A 17,545-nucleotide genomic window follows, 5' to 3' on the forward strand; every position below is an offset into this window, starting at 1 on the left:
TAGCAAAATGCATCATGTCACACTTCTCTGTATTGAATTTCATCTGTCATTTATTTACCTACACCACCAAGCTGTCAATGTACTTTTGAGCTGAAAAATGTGTTGCTGGAAAAGCGCAGCAGGTCAGGCAGCATCCAAGGAGCAGGAGAATCGACGTTTCGGGCATAAGCCCTTCTTCAGGAATGAGGAGGGTATGCCAAGCAGGCTAAGATAAAAGGTAGGGAGGAGGGACTTGGGGGAGGGGTGTTGGGAATGCGATAGGTGGAAGGAGGTTAAGGTGAGGGTGATAGGCCGGAGAGGTCGGAAAGAAGATTGCAGGTCAAGAAGGCGGTGCTGAGTCCGAGGGTTGGGACTGAGATAAGGTGGGGGGAGGGGGGGAATGAGGAAACTGGAGAAATCTGCATTCTTCCCTTGTGGTTGGAGGGTTCCTAGGCGGAAGATGAGGCGCTCTTCCTCCAGACGTCATGTTGCCATGGTCTGGCGATGGAGGAGGCCAAGGACCTGCATGTCCTTGGCGGAGTGGGAAGGGGAGTTAAAGTGTTCGGCCACAGGGCGATTAGTTTGGTTGGTGCGGGTGTCCCAGAGGTGTTCTCTGAAACCTTCCGCAAGTAGGCGGCCTGTCTCCCCAATGTAGAGGAGGCCACATCGGGTGCAGCAAATGATGTGTGTGGAGGTGCAGGTGAATTTATGACGAATATGGAAGGATCCCTTGGGGCCTTGGAAGGAAGTGAAGGGGGAGGTGTGGGCGCAAGGTTTGCATTTCTTGCGGTTGCAGGGGAAGGTGCCGGGAGTGGAGGTTGGGTTGGTGGGGTGTGTGGACCTGACGAGGGAGTCACGGATGGAGTGGTCTTTCCGGAACACTGATAGGGGAGGGGAGGGAAGTATATCCTTGGTGGTGGGGTCTGTTTGGAGGTGGCGGAAATGACGAAGGATGATACGATGTATCTGGAGGTTGGTGGGGTGGTAGGTGAGGACCAGTGGGGTTCTGTCCTGGTGGCGATTGGAGGGGCGGGGTTCAAGGGCGGAGGAGCAGGAAGTGGAGGAGATGCGGTGGAGAGCATCGTCAACCACGTCTGAGGGGAAATTGCGGTCTTTGAAGAAGGAGGCCATCTGGGTTGTTCGGTATTGGAATTGGTCCTCCTGGGAGCAGATGCGGCGGAGGTGAAGGAATTGGGAATATGGGATGGCGTTTTTACAGGGGGCAGGGTGGGAGGTGGTGTAATCTAGGTAGCTGTGGGAGTCGAACGTTTTATAGTAAATGTCTGTGTTGAGTCGGTCGCCCAAGATAGAAATGGAGAGGTCTAGGAAGGGGAGGGAGGAGTCTGAGACGGCCCAGGTAAATTTGAGGTCGGGGTGGAAGGTGTTAGTAAAGTGGATGAACTGTTCAACCTCCTTGTGGGAGCATGAGGTAGTGCTGATACAGTCATTGATGTAGCGGAGGAAAAGGTGGGGGGTGGTGCCAGTGTAGCTGCGGAAGATGGACTGTTCCACATATTCGAGGTAAAAACAATGACTGCAGATGCTGGAAACCAGATTCTGGATCAGTGGTGCTGGAAGAGCACAGCAATTTAGGCAGCATCCGAGGACAGGCAAAATCGACGTTTCGGGCAAAAGCCCTTCATCAGGAATAAAGGCAGAGAGCCTGAAGCGTGGAGAGATAAGCTAGAGGAGGGTGGGGGTGGGGATAGAGTAGCATAGAGTACAATAGGTCAGTGGGGAAGGAGATGAAGGTGATAGGTCAGGGAGGAGAGTGTGGAGTGGATAGGTGGAAAAGGAGCTGGGCAGGTCGGACAAGTCCGGACAAGTCAGGGGATCGTGTTGCTGGAGGTTAGAAACTAGGATGAGGTGGGGGAAGGGGAAATGAGGAAACTGTTGAAATCCACATTGATGCCCTGGGGTTGAAGTGTTCCGAGGCGGAAGATGAGGCGTTCTTCTTCCATGCGTCTGGTGGTGAGGGAGCGGCAGTGGAGGAGGCCCAGCACCTCCATATCCTCGGCCGAGTGGGAGGGGGAGTTGAAATGTTGAGCCACGGGGCGATTTGGTTGATTGGTGCGGGTGTCTCGGAGATGTTCCCTAAAGCGCTCTGCTAGGAGGCGCCCAGTCTCCCCAATGTAGAGAAGACCGCATCGGGAGCAACGGATACAATAAATGATATTAGTGGATGGGCAGGTAAAACTTTGATGGATGTGGAAGGCTCCTTTAGGGCCTTGGATGGAGGTGAGGGAGGAGGTGTGGGCACAGGTTTTACAGTTCCTGCGGTGGCAGGGGAAAGTGCCAGAATGGGAGGGTGGGTCGTAGGGGGGCGTGGACCTGACAAGGTAGTCACGGAGGGAACGGTCTTTGCGGAAGGTGGGGAGGGAAATATATCCCTGGTGGTGGGGTCTGTTTGGAGGTGGCGGAAATGTCAGCAGATGATTTGGTTTATGCGAAGGTTGGTAGGGTGGAAGGTGAGCACCAGGGGCGTTCTGTCCTTGTTGCGGTTGGAGGGGTTGGGTCTGAGGGCGGAGGTGCGGGATGTGGACGAGATGCGTTGGAGGGCATCTTTAACCACGTGGGAAGGGAAATTGCGGTCTCTAAAGAAGGAGGCCATCTGGTGTGTTCTATGGTGGAACTGCTCCTCCTGGGAGCAGATATGGCGGAGGCGGAGGAATTGGGAATACGGGATGGCATTTTTGCAAGAGGTAGGGTGGGAAGAGGTGTAATCCAGGTAGCTGTGGGAGTCGGTGGGTTTGTAGAAAATGTCAGTGTCAAGTCGGTCGTCACTGATGGAGATGGAGAGGTCCAGGAAGGGGAGGGAGGTGTCAGAGATGGTCCAGGTAAATTTAAGGTCAGGGTGGAATGTGTTGGTGAAGTTGATGAATTGCTCAACCTCCTCGCGGGAGCACGAGGTGGCGCCAATGCAGTCATCAATGTAGCGGAGGAAGAGGTGGGGAGTGGTGCCGGCGTAATTATGGAAGATCAACTGCTCTACATAGCCAACAAAGAGACAGGCATAGCTGGGGCCCATACGTGTGCCCATGGTTACCCCTTTGGTCTGGAGGAAGTGGGAGGATTCAAAGGAGAAATTGTTAAGGGTGAGGACCAGTTCGGCCAAACGAATGAGTGTCGGTGGAGGGGTACAGTTGGGAACGTCTGGAGAGGAAAAAACGGAGGGCTTGGAGGCCCTGGTCATGCCTGATGGAGGTGTAGAGGGATTGGATATCCATGGTGAAGATGAGGCGTTGGGGGCCGGGGAAATGGAAGTCTTGGAGGAGGTGGAGGGCGTGGGTGGTGTCTTGAACGTATGTGGGGAGTTCCTGGACTAGGGGGGATAGGACAGTGTCGAGGTAGGTAGAGATGAGTTCAGTGGGGCAGGAGCATGCTGAGACAATGGGTCGGCCAGGGTGGTCAGGCTTGTGGATCTTGGGAAGGAGGTAGAACCAGGCAGTGCGGGGTTCCCGGACTATGAGGTTGGAAGCTGTGGGTGGGAGATCTCCTGAGGTGATGAGGTTCTGTATGGTCTGGGAGATGATGGTTTGGTGATGGGGGCTGGGGTCATGGTCAAGGGGGCGGTAGGAAGAGGTGTCCTCGAGTTGGCGTTTGGCTTCAGCGATGTAGAGGTCAGTGCGCCAGACTACCACTGCGCCCCCTTTGTCCGCTGGCTTGATGGTGAGGTCAGGATTGGAGCAGAGGGATTGGAGGGCTGCGTGTTGTGAGGGTGAGAGGTTGGAGTGGGGGAGGGGGGTCGACAGGTTGAGGCGGTTAATGTCCCGGCGGCAGTTGGAAATGAAGAAGTCGAGGGCAGGTAATAGGCCAGCGCGGGGTGTCCAGGTGGATGCAGTGTGTTGGAGGTGGGCGAAGGGGTCCTCAGAAGGTGGGCGGGAGTCCTGATTGTGAAAGTAAGCTTGGTGGCGGAGGCGACGGAAGAATTGTTCGATGTCACGGCGTGTATTAAATTCATTGATGCGTGGACGGAGGGGGACGAAGGTGAGTCCTTTGCTGAGGACTGATCGTTCGTCCTCAGTGAGGGGGAGGTCTGGGGGGATGGTGAAAACTCGGCAGGGCTGGGAGCTGGTGTGGGTGTAGAGCTGGGAGTGGGGTCGGAGCCAGTACCTGGAGTGGGTGTGATGGTGGGGGGAATGGGGGTAGAGTCATGAGCAGGGGTAGTGTTCCCCTCGGGGTTCTGGGGGGGTGGGGATAGTGACAGTGGGGTCTGTGGGGGGCGTGTCAGCAGAATGCAGGTGAGTGGCGTTGGTGGGGACGGAAGTGATTAGATTACTTTACAGTGTGGAAACAGGCCCTTCGGCCCAACAAGTCCACACCGACCCGCCGAAGCGCAAACCACCCATACCCCTACATTTACCCCTTACCTAACACTACGGACAATTTAACATGGCCAATTCACCTGACCTGCACATCTTTGGACTGTGGGAGGAAACCGGAGCACCCGGAGGAAACCCACGCAGACACGGGGAGAATGTGCAAACTCCACACAGTCAGTCGCCTGAGGCGGGAATTGAACCCGGGTCTCTGGCGCTGCGAGGCAGCAGTGCTAACCACTGTGCCACCGTGCCGCCCATAGTGGTGGCAGACATGGCAATAGGGGTGGCGGAAGTCACTGAGCGTGTGGCATCGTTGATGCTCTCAGTTTCAGGCCAAGTTTTTGGCTAATTTGGATATCAAGTACATTCAAAAAAGTGAACTGTTTCTCATGGTGGGTTAAAAAGAATTGTTCAATTAGAGGATTTTGCTTATTGTTGAGGCTGTCAGATTAGGAGGGTGAGCAGCACCACAGAAGGTAGGCAGTGAACACCTGTAATAACTGCAAAATGTAGAATGACAAAAGCATGTAGGCTGTTTTACAGTAAATGCAATCTTCCAAAACACACCATTGTACTACAGTTTCACACATAAGTAGAATATAAGGCAACTGAATTTCAACAGCAAAGTGAGGAGTCACTCATATCGCCTGCAGTGTGATTGAATCTGAGCGTTAGTGTTTGCAGTACAATGCTTTTGGCAGCAGAGGTCACTGTGGACTATTTGTCAGATACCAAAAATTAATTATTTTCCTGACTTGTGCTGACCAGCAGAAAGAAAGCATAGTCGTATTCGCCTCCCATTTCTGAATTTTCACAGGTGTGAGGCATCAGAGACCACACAAGTCATTATATTGGGCAAGATTTTGTTTTAACTCTGTGTAATCACAGGCAATGGGATATGCAGGTCTGTTCCTGGCATTCTGAAATTTTTTAGTGATTTAATATTGTGAAAGTCTTCATTACCCACTGTTTCACCCAGACCATCAGGTAGATGTGACAATTTAAAAAAATCAATGAGAAAAACAGCAAATATAATGCAAAGTATTTCTCTGCAATCTGGTTCCACAAGAAAAAAAAAGGAAGATTTTGCTTAAAGAGAGTCCATCAATCCAGAGCCAACTTATCAATGACACCTCCATCACCGTGTACACCAGACCTAACCAATGTTGAAATTGCCACTGTTTAGACACCAGCTTTCACCACTAGGCTGTTTCTCCTCAGCCACTGCTTGAACTGGACCCACAAATGTCAGAATCACATCTCTCGCCACAGTTTACCTATCATAATTATGCCAGGGTGGCAGGACAAGTAATTACTTTGAGGATTTGGGGACCAGCATCACTTGCAGGTTGATGTTGGGTAATCCCGTGAGAGGGTATCGTGAACCTTTCCAATGGAACTATAGTCATGAATTGCGCCTTGGCACTTTGCTTATTCTGTGTGAGAATAAGTTCAGAGTGAAGTGAACCTGTAAAACTGCTTGTCTACACTTCCATTTATGCTTTGAAAGCCTAAATTCATGTTGGAACCAAACCAGCATGGCAGCAGTCTGACTTCTCATTTTACACAGCTGTCACGAGATGCACATTCAATGTGTACTTTATGGAACTGTTCAGAAAGCTGATCACTTGATACATTGGCTGCATAGTCAGGATGACCTGCATGAAGAGATTGCACAAGTCAGAGCTGGACTTCTCTGTGCTTCCATCATTGTGTGTACACTTGCTGGCAAGGTGCATTTGTTAGTGATCAGTTTCTTTATTTAGACTCTGGTTTTATTGGTATCTACTGCACTTTCTCTCTCTGATGGACCAGCTAGCCCACTACACATGCTGTGGCTCAGTCAAAGACACATGAGATGTTTTATATTCCCAGTGGCTCACTTTCCTCGAATGTCTGCCCTCTCCCTTATGTTGTACATTCATAGACATTGATAACACAGGAGGCGGCCATTTGGCCCATTATATCCACACTGCTCAACAAAGATCTCACTACATTAATCATATTTTTCAGCCTTTGGTCCATTGCCCTGGGGAGCTGAACTATAAGCTTTTCAAGAAAGGTGCATGCCTTCCAAGAAAAATATATGTCAGTGGTAACATTGAGATGACTTGAGGATGTGCATATCAGGATTGAAAAATGTTGCAAGGTAATAGTGGGAGACACAGCAATATATAAAGACTCATGAAAATAAGGGAGGGGAAGGAAGACTTATGACTATTGAGGCATGTAGTAGCACATGGCTAAGCAGAGAGTAATGAGAGGAATGAACTTAATTTGACAACCTTGTCAGATAGACAACATGTTGGTCACCTTGTCCCTAAATCCTCAAAAGTGATGACCTGTCATCCTGCCTTTGAACAATTGTACAGGGTGCATGCCTTAAGAACTTCCTCCAAACATTTACCCCTGACCTCCTGTTGCTTTTCCCCACCAACTGCTCTAGGTTAATGTCTGAATAGTTTACTTTTCTTATGGCATTTTCTTCCGCTGTCATTTTAGCCTCTTAAATTTGATTTAAGTGGATAGCCCATTCTTTCTAAAAGCTGAAGGCTGCCTTTGAAAAGGGTCAGGGTACCAGATTATCTTGTATACTTCCTTAGCCCAGTGGATCAAAGAACATTGGATTAAAGGAGCAGTGGCATTGTGGATGGAATATTTGGTTTTTATTTCATTCGTTATGGGATATGGACATTGAAGGCTGGGCTATTTCTAATTGCCCTTGAGAAGATGGTGATGAGATGACTCTTGAAGTGCAGCATTTCATGTGGTGTAGGGACACACTGCTGTTTTCAGAATTCAGTGATCCAGTGACAGTGAAGGAACAACAGTACTGTTCCACATTAGGATGCTATATGACTTAGAGGGTATCATGCAGGTAGTGGTGCATTGTGCACCAGCTGCCATTGTCCTGCTTGTCACAGATTTGGAAGGTGCCATTGAAGGAATCTTGGTGAGTTACTGAAATGCATCAGTTCATCTTGGAGTACATACATTACCAGTGTGCATCAGTGGAAATGGAGGAAGTGAACATTTAAAGTGGTGGATAGGGTTCTGCTAAAGCAGGCTTCTTTGGCCTGAGTGATCTCGAACTCCATAAGAGCTGCAAAACTGCACTCATCCAAGCAAATAGAGATCATTTCATTATACCTCTCACTTGTAGATTTGAGTGTACATTGTGGAAGGAGGAAGATGGGAGTCAGAAGAGTTACTCATTGACTATTTCCCAGCCTATGACTCACTCGTAGCCATGATACTTAAGGAACTGGTCCAATTTAGTTTCTGGTTAGTGATAACCGTTGGATGTTGACAAACAGAGGAAAGTGCTGAATGGTTGCAATTTGGGGAAAAAAAATATGAGGGGAGATAATATGAACTAAACGCTCTAACTTTAGAGGAGATTTAGGAAACTAGAAAGTTACACACATTGGCATGACAAGAATGTGACCCTTGCTTTCTAAAGAGTACAAAGCAAATATGTCGCGGCAATTCTGTTCAGGTGTCATTTAAATACTGTATCAAATTCTAGGCACCATGCTTTAGGAGGGATGCTATGGCCTTGAAGGGGAGAATAATAAGACAGGGATGAGAAGGAGCAGTAAGCTATAAAGAGACTCAACAGTGGAGCTTGATTGCCATACAGCAGAGATTAGGGAGGAATTTGGAAGGCCAGAATTTATTGTAGCCAAGAATCTAAGCGTCTGCAGTTGGTTAGACTTGTCCCTCATGCTTTAATTTTAAAAAAAACTTGATTCCACAAAAATGCTAACAATGCAAGCTGATAGTTGGCAAGGGAATCCAAGACCTGGGTGAACAGGGCAAACAACACAGAATCTAAACCAACTAATGAGATTTAAGATTTGGAATGAAAGACTGAAAAGGGTGAATTGAAGGGTCAATTCAATACCACATCAAAAACAGAGGGAATATAAAACTGTATAAAGGGAATGAGAAACAAAGAAAACATTCTTTTAAAAAAAATCCTTTAAAATTTCTAAAATTTCAAAACTTGAATGAATCAGTGTCCACACTTTGAATCATTAATTTTCATTGCCAGAAAGATAGATTAGCTGTAGGCAACAATTATCACATTATTAAATGAACTGTGGAAATGATAAAAAATATTCATCCAATGAGTCTGATGATCAGGCATGCAGTTTTTGAAAGGATGCTGGAAACAGGTTAAATTGTAACTTTCTGAAGGGAATTTGAGCTTTACTTAGCAGAGAACAGGGGAACTGAGAAAGCACGGGATCATATAGATAACTCCTTCAAAGGGCTCACCTAAGTAACACAGCAGACAAACAGGAAGCTGGAAGAACAAAGCAAGCCAGGCAGTATCAGGAGGCGGAGAAGTCAATCTTTTGGGTATAACCCTTCTTCAAGACTAGCACAGGCTGAAGAGTTCCTCAGTCAGGTAGATAAAGGTTTTCATTCGTTTTAATTTGTGGACCACCATGGGATTCTTAGACCACTATGTATGTTTTGAATATTTATTTTTAAGAAAAAATAATTTAAATCAAAAATGTAAGCATTATAAACAAGAGCAACCAATGCCACACTATATTTTAATATTATTCCCATGATCACTCCATCCAAATAACCTTTATAATTAGAGCAAAGAGTAATGCATTAAAACAGTCACATATTCTTTTCCTTGTGAAAGGCAAACACAAACAATGATGCAATTAAATTGGAGCACATCGAGTTTCTAGTTACTATATGCACGTTTTCGAGCAGTGACCTTGAATTCTTTAATGTCAAGTCCTACAAAGCATTTAAGATTAAATGGGGTGGCTATTTTCAGTCCTTTTCTTTAACAAATTAGTACGCGACCACCATATTTGATTTAGTGCAGCTTACCACTGCGTGAGTCTTCTGCACATATTTTGTTTTTCTATTTTCTTCTCGATTAGTTTTGTATCTACCCGGCCAGCAAGTGCAAAAAAAAACAATTCTCTGTTTTCAACAAGATGAGTTTGATTGCAAACATAGAAAAACACATGAAATGTTCCTGGGCACCAACAGAAAAAGTATCCCTTTTTTCTATTTTCCATAAATATAATCCTTCTAAAAACTTGTTTTCAAAGTAATCAAGATTTTTTTAAAGCATTGTTCATTTTGCATAGATAGTCCTATGACTTCCAGATCTATTTGGGTCTCCTCTTTCTTGCTTTTCCAAAATATCAACTCTTTGAAATCTGTGTGATTATTCTATACCACTGCCTATTGATCCCCTAATGCAAAGAGCACTGATTGACTGAGTTTTGACTGCACATGTCCAGCTTAGAGTTTGTCCACGAAGAGGGCATCATTGGGAAAGAGTACAGTAGGTTTGCCCCACATGATTTTCCATGCGCTAAAATTTGCATGTGTTTCCAAACTGGCTACACATTGAAAATATATGGATAGTGTAATAATCTTCTGAACGGAAAATAATTTGAGTTTTGAAAACTAATTTTGTTTGACTCCGGCTGAGAAATTGAACGCTTTGCAGAACCCTCCTCTTCACGTTTAGAAAATGTAGAAACATTTATAGCACAGAGGGAGACCACTCTGCCCATTATATCTATGCTTGCTTAAAAACAAGCCATCAGCCTCATCTCATTTTTCATCAGTTTGTGTGATAGCCCCTAAGGGCCATGAGGAATCACTATTTAATCTCACTGTGGGGTTTGTTGAATAGGAGTTCCCTTGGTAACAAGCAATGGCCTCCTGGATGGAACTCATCACCTGAGACCTTCATTAGGCAAGCCCTGTGGAAGAAGGTAGATACCATTAGGGATACAGTGCTTTATCTCCCCCTCCAACTCCATTTTGATTTAGTCCTTTCCCTCTTTCCCTTACTCCTCCTCACTTTTGATGAATTGCATTGCATGTAAATATTTAATTGGCTACAGGGTAATTTACTGGTGGTAGTTAAAAGGAATGAAAAAGGTCACAGTCATTTTGGTTGTATGAAAATTCCTGAGTTGTGCGTGATAGCACTTCTGGATATTAAATAGAAATAAAGCAGTTCCTTCTCTTCCATGCCCAGGTGTCTTTGGAAATGGAGCAGGCAGTGTCCATCAATATTGTCAGTGCCTTTAGGGAGAGGCGGGCACTGTGGGGCATACAATGCTTTATTTCCCCCTCCAACTCCATTTTGGTTTAGCGCCTTCCCACGACCCCCAACACACTCCTGATGTTCCACATTGCAAATCCCATTACGGCCAATATAAACTTATAATTGACTGCATGGGTGATAACTGATGGTAGTTCATAGTTAAAAACAAAATAAAAAGTTAGTGATTGGGTGGATGAGCAATTTGTTCGGTTGTGTTTGATAAGCCTCCATATATAGAAAAAATGGAAAGTAAAGTGGATACCAGTGCTGTGGTAGTGTCCCTGCCCCAAACCAGGAAGCTCAGGTTCAAGCCCCATCTGCTCCAGAGGTGTGTAACAACATCTGAGCTGGTTGATTACAGAAATATTTTTAAAGACCCGCCCCCCCCCCCCCCCCCCACTTTAAAGAGAGTAATGGGCATCACAGAGGACACAGTGCTTTATTTGCCCATCCAGTTCCATTTTGATTTAGTCCCCTCCTGCTCTCCCTACCTTCTGGTGCTTTGCATTGCCAGTAATTGGATGCAAATATTCAATTAGCTACACAGGTGATTTACTGGTGGCAGCTAATAGTTTAAAAAGGCAAAAAAAAATGTCATGGTGATTGGGTGATGGGGAAAAAAATCTCTCAGTTGTGTGAAAGAGCACTTCTGAATATACAGAAAAGAGAAAGGACAAAGTGGACCCCTTTGGCACAGTGATTTGGTGATGAGGAAACCATTTGGTTGCATATTAGAGCATGTCCAAATGTAGAGAAGAAGCAGACACGTTGGCTATTATAACAAGCCCAACTTGTGGGCTGTGGAGAGGTTCATAGCTGCCGACTAGCTGTCTTCTGCAGTTATGGTTGCTATAATGGGCTTTGCACGTAAATGTCTAATTGGCTGCAGGGGTTATTCGCTGGTGGCAGTTAATAGTTAAAAACCAAAAGTAAGTCATGGTGATTTGGTAGTGGGAAAGTAATTCGCATGTGAGAGATAACACTTCTGGATGTATAAAAAACAAACCAGAACCAGAAGGGGTACTTGTGGTTTGGTAGTAGTATCCCTCCCTCAAAGTCAGGAGGCCTGAGTTCAAGACCCACCTGCTCCAGAGGCTTGTAATAACATCTCTGAGGAGGTGGATTAGAAAATATAAAGTAGACCCAGGTCCATGGCTAGTTGGTCCAGGGGTGCGATTTTTGCTTTGGGGCTTGTAGTGCACTGGTTTGCAAGAGGCTGTCTTCAAATCCAGCATGAGCCCTGGCTGTTTGACTTGCACCTAAGGGTTCTTATGGTGCAATGATGGTGTCCCTACCTCTGAACCAGGATGCCTGGGTTCAAGTCCTACCTGCTGTAGCTGTGGGAGGTTGTAAGTTTGACAACTGCCTGGATTGGCTGCATTTTAGGTGCAGTGGTAGTGTCCTTACATCTGTGTCAGGAGACCCAGGTTCAGGTTCACCTGCTCCAATGATAAGTAATAACGTGAACATGTTGATTAAAAATGTCTAAGCATCAGACTTTATCAGGAAAGAAAATAGAAAGCAGACCCAGTTACCCCTCCGACTCTACTTTGATTTAGCCCCTTCCTGGTCTCCCTACCATTCTCTCAGGTTTTGATGGCTGGCATTGCCCATAATTCACTCTGCATGTAAATTTCCAATTGGTTGTAGGGGTGATTACTGTTGGTCAATAATGGAAAAAAAAGTCATGGTGATTTGGCAATGGGGGAAAAGAAAATGTTCAGTTGTGTGTTAATTGCACTTCTGAATAAAAAGAAGAAAGCAAACCCAGGGATGGGTCTGCAAAACTGTCTCTCTTGGCCTTGGTTTGGCCCATGTATGCCACAAGTTGCGGCTCTATTTTGGTGTTCAACAATGAAAGATGTTCCTGTCCACTCAAGACTTCCTGAGTTATTATAATCTGTAATTCGTGAGATTATGTGATGTCAAGTGGCGATTCAGACAGCTTTTAAATAAATTGAGGGCTTTTGTCTCTACTACTGATTCAGGCAGCAAGTTCCAGACTCCCACCACTCACTCCCTTGGGTGCAACATATTTTCCTCATCTCACCTCTCTAATTTAATCACTTTAAATCTCTGCCCTTTTAGTCACTGATGTCTCTCCAATGAAAACAGGTCCTTCTTATCCCACTCTAGCCAAGTCCCTCACAACCTTGTACATGTCAAATCTCCCCTCTACCTCCTATTCCAAGGAAAACAATCCCAGCCTTCTTAATCTTTTCCCAAAACTGCAATTTCCAGTCCTGAAAAAGTGCTCAATACTCCTCACCCTCTAGTGGAACAATATTCTTTCTGTAATGAGGCAATCAGAACTGCATGTAGTACTCACATTAGGGCCTAACTAGTGATTCCATAATCTTATGCTCGATACCTTGGATATGACTTCTTAACCACCTAATTATTACCTTCAATGATTTGTGGGTCTGCTTTCTCAAGTTCCTCACTTCCTCTACACCTCTCTTGTGCCTTGTTTGACCTTCCCAATGCATCACCAATCTCTGGATTAGATTCTATTTACTAATTCTCTGCCTACCTGACTAATCCATTTAAAATTTTCCTGTAGCATACAGCTTTCCTCCTCATCAACCACATAACAATGTTTGTGCTGTATGCAAACTCCTTGATCGTGTTCTTATATTTAAATCCAAATTATAAATACACACCATAAAAAACAGGGAGCCTAATATGCAACCCTGTGGAACCCGACTGTAAACAGCTTTCCAGTCACAAAAATATCCATGAATCATAATCTTCCTGTCACTGAGCCAATTTTGTATACAGCCTTTTGTAGTACCCTGGATCCTAAGGCCTTTTACTTAGAAAATATAGCTTGCCATATGGGTGACGTACATACAAGTAAGGAAGGACACCACTTCGACTGGGGCAACACATCCATCCTAGGACAAGCCAAACAGAGACATGCACGAGAATTCCTAGAAGTGTGGCATTCCAACCAGAACTCTATCAACAAACACATCGAGTTAGACCCCATCTACAACCTCCTGAGAAAAAGAACAGGAAATGACATCACCAAGTCAAAGAAACCCAAACACATAAATAGAAAGCAGGTATCATCAGCAGTGCTTTGCCCAGAGGCCCACTGAAGATGTTACCTAGTAGGGTGACAAAACGTCTGGAAATGAACCTTCCAGCTCAGTGCGCAAAACTCAGTGTCCATCTCCTCAACTGCAATACCCTCATCAATCCTCATTGCCTCTTCAAAAATAAGTCAAGCTATTCAGAAATAACCTTCCCTTAAATCCACACTAACCATGTTAGTGGTTACACCATGTTTTGTAATTGACAGTTTATTATATCCCTCAGAATAAATTTCAATAATTTTCCCACTATCGAGGTTACACTGACTGGTCTGTAATTATTCACTGTATCCATCACTCCATTTTTAAAACAAAGCTACGATGTTAGCAGTACTCCAACCCACTAGCAGTTCACCTGCAATGAATGAGGATTGAAAAATGATCTGAGCATCTGTTATTGCCTTCTTTCCAGGTTTAGACTGGCTTACATTTCAACCGGTGCTGGTGATTTATCCACTTTAAGGATGCTAATCCCTCTAATACGTCTTCTCTCCCTATTCAAGTGTTCAAACTCCTCAAACTAGAATGCCTGCATGATCCCCTTTTTCTGAAGACAAAGTATTTGTTAAAAATGATGACTACATCCACCTACACTATTATCCTTTTTGTTTCATTATGGCCCCTATTCTTTCCTCAGCGGTATACTTACTCATATGATTGGGTTATCGTCGATTCATTGGGGAACCTGCTCTAATCATTTCACATAGCTTTCTTAATTTTCTTTTGTTTTTGCTTCCGCACTTTGTAAACTTCTCTCAGCTTTCAGTATATCGCTTATTGTAACTGTATTTGTCTCAGCATATGGAGATCTAGATTTTCTTAGTGTAAACAGGTTTACTTTAAACCCTTTGAATTAGTGAATATTGATTTACCTACAAGTAGTTGTTTCCATTCCATTTTTGCTAAATCACTTCTAAGCTTAATAATGTTGGCATTACCCAACTTAGAACTTTGTCCTATTTTATCTTTCCTGTTTTCCAATAATGTCAAGACTAACTTATGATAATTAACACCAAAATGCTCACCTATGGTTGCTTCTTCCACCTGCCTAGCTTCATTTCCTAAAATCAAATCTAGAACCATACCTCATCTTATTGGATTTGCTACATTCTAATTAAAAAGGCTCTCTTGAAATCACTTCAAAAATTTCTTTTCTCTCTATTCCTTTCAAACTACAATTAGTAGTTAGTACTGGGGTAGTTAAGAACCCTTCTTACTACTTGTTTATTTTACAAATTCAGGATTTTTCTTCTGCCTCAACTATTTCAGGGTGTACAGTACATTCCTAGTGGTGTAACTTCCCTATTTTGTTTCTTAGCTCGTTCCTTATGACCTTATTTGATGATCATTCTATTATTCCTGCTCACAGATCTAATTGCTTTTTGAAGTTTTAGCACAGGTGCTCAAATTTTTGTGTCAGAAGGTACATTTTAAGGAGAAGAGGCACAGGGTTGGCAGGTTCAGGGACAGAATACCGAAAAGCTTAGACTTTGGGGCTGAAACTGATCCAGTGATAAAAATTGGGAATGTTCAAGAAACCAGAGTTAGAGGGTGTTGCTAATTCAGAGTAGTGTAGTACTTAAGGGGAGACACAGATCTGGACAGATAAGGTCATAGATCGATTTTACCACAAGGATGGGAACGATAAAACTGAAGCATTGTTCAACCATGAAACCAAAGTGGGTCAGCAAGGATAGAGGTGATGGATGAGAGAGACTTGGTGCATCTTAATATATAAGCAACATATAAACTTGATGAACTCAAGTTTACAAAGAGTTCAGGGCAGCCAGATGAACAGTGAGTGCTCTGCACACAAACCCAATGCTGCTCTTGTTATGCAAAGATAGCATCTAATATTGGTGTTTGGACTTTACTCACATTACATTGTTAGGTTGCAGGTAGCTTCTATGTGCCTTTAGTACCTAATCAATGTGGATAGCAACCCTTGGATGGATCTGGGAAACTTAAAGGTGATGCAGGTCAGGGCAGTTGGAAGAAAGAAAAGCAAAGGCCTTCAAGTCTGCTGCTCTCCACATCATAGTTTCTTGCCTATGTTCCATCCATCAGATGTCCACTACTGCGTGCATTACTGTCATATTGTGAAAATCCTTTAAAAGCAGCAACTATGACTTTGAATGCACACAAAACCATGGAATTTAATTTAATCCCTCTTTTCGGAAGACTAAGAAAAATATCTGTGTTGGTGATTCACATTGTTGGTAAATCTTCCATAATTTTGACTTTGGGTAACTGCAAAAAGAGATGATATTAGCTTGGCCATCCACTAATGGAAATAAAAAATATGGTAAAATGGGCTGCCATCTCATTCCTGTCCATTTAATACTATGACATAAATTCTGTCCCTGCACTTACTTAATGGCTTTTGTTAATATGCATATTAATAATTTGAAAAGTATTTGCAGTGCAGCACAATGACTGCTTTCAGAGCTATCTTCAGTTGTTGCAGGTTATACAGTATGGATTCGGATTACCAGAACATAAATTCCAGTTTACCTGTATAATTACAATTACCGCACTTTAGTATAATTCATTATGCAAAATGCTTTGAGAAATTTCTTTGGTGTGAAAGCAGCTAGTTTTTTAAAGCTGAAGATCTGAATATATAAAATATTAATGAAATCTCAAAAGAACCTTTAATTCCACTTTATAAAAATAGACAAAATCTCAATCCAATTTTGAATTTTATTGTTTAAAGCATAGTCAATTCCAGTAATTGCTCTCGGTAGCATCACTTTGGATTGCATTGGCCTTTCCTTCTCTCCCTGCCATTAAAAACAAAACTCTTAACTTATATTTATATTAGATTACTCACAGTGTGGAAACAGGCCCTTCGGTCCAACAAGTCCACACTAACCCGCCGAAGCGCAACCCACCCAGATCCACTCCCCTACATTTACCCTATCACCTAACACTATGGGTAATTTAGCATGGCCAATTCACCTGACCTGCACATTTTTGGAATGTGGAAGAAAACCAGAGCACCCGGAGGAAACCCACGCAAACACGGGGAGAACGTGCAAACTCCACACAGTCGCCTGAGGTGGGAATTGAACCCGGGTCTCTAGCGCTGTGAGACAGCAGTGCTAACCACTGTGCCACCGTGCTGCCCACAATATATATATTTATATATTGATCAATATCTTCAATTTTCAGATTCAAGATATTTTGGCTCATCTGATCAAACAGTAAAGCTTTCCACTTAGACTTACAGAAGTCTAATTTTCCTGATTCTTTTTCCTTGGGGTCAAAAGCTGTAAAGTGTGAGAAAAATGGAGTACTCAGGTTCTGTCCCCTTTACAGTGCCTTGAAGAGAAGAGTAAATAGAGTGTGAGAGATAAAAGAAATTCATTTTACAGTTCACTAAGCATCCAATACAGCAGGGATCATCCTGTGCAGATTACACATGAAAACTGCATCATTTGACAAATTACCAAAGATTGCAGTTTTAGCTATCCCTATCTGAAACAGATTAAAAGAGTCACTTTACATGGGCAAGAAGACTCTTAGTTCCTGTTTCAGGAGGCACCTCTTAACATTAGAGGTAAAACTGATATCAACGCTGTGCTACATTCAAGACAGCAAAGTCTACATGTGGTCTTGGGAACCACTCTACTCACCGGAAAACAATTCGAGTTCAGCAAAATACAAACTTGTCCAGTAGTAGAGCTTGAAGTAGCGGCAGTCCCGAAGGCCATTGTTGGTTTTGATTAATCGCTTTGATAGCAGCCTCTATCTATCGTTTCCCTGGTCCATCCATAAACACCTTCACCCCTCCCAAAATCTGAGGATTGCAGTCAGTACTGATCCCAAAGTTTACATCTGAAATGCATAACAGTGGTCCATGGCCTGCTGGTCTAGATTTAAAAGTGACCTAGGATCCAATACTGTTTGTTTTTGTTTTTGCGTTGTTTCTAATTAACCTGCTCAGAGCTGTGCTACAAGAGCCTTATCTGGAGTACTGTGTGTTACAGACCCTGCTTGATCCTTGAGCCAAGTTTGTACTTACCTCTGTTATCCAA

The sequence above is a fragment of the Chiloscyllium plagiosum genome, unplaced genomic scaffold, assembly GCF_037043375.1.
Source record: "Chiloscyllium plagiosum isolate Xiang-an unplaced genomic scaffold, Cpla_swu_hap1 HiC_scaffold_4, whole genome shotgun sequence".
Taxonomy (NCBI): Eukaryota; Metazoa; Chordata; class Chondrichthyes; order Orectolobiformes; family Hemiscylliidae; genus Chiloscyllium; species Chiloscyllium plagiosum.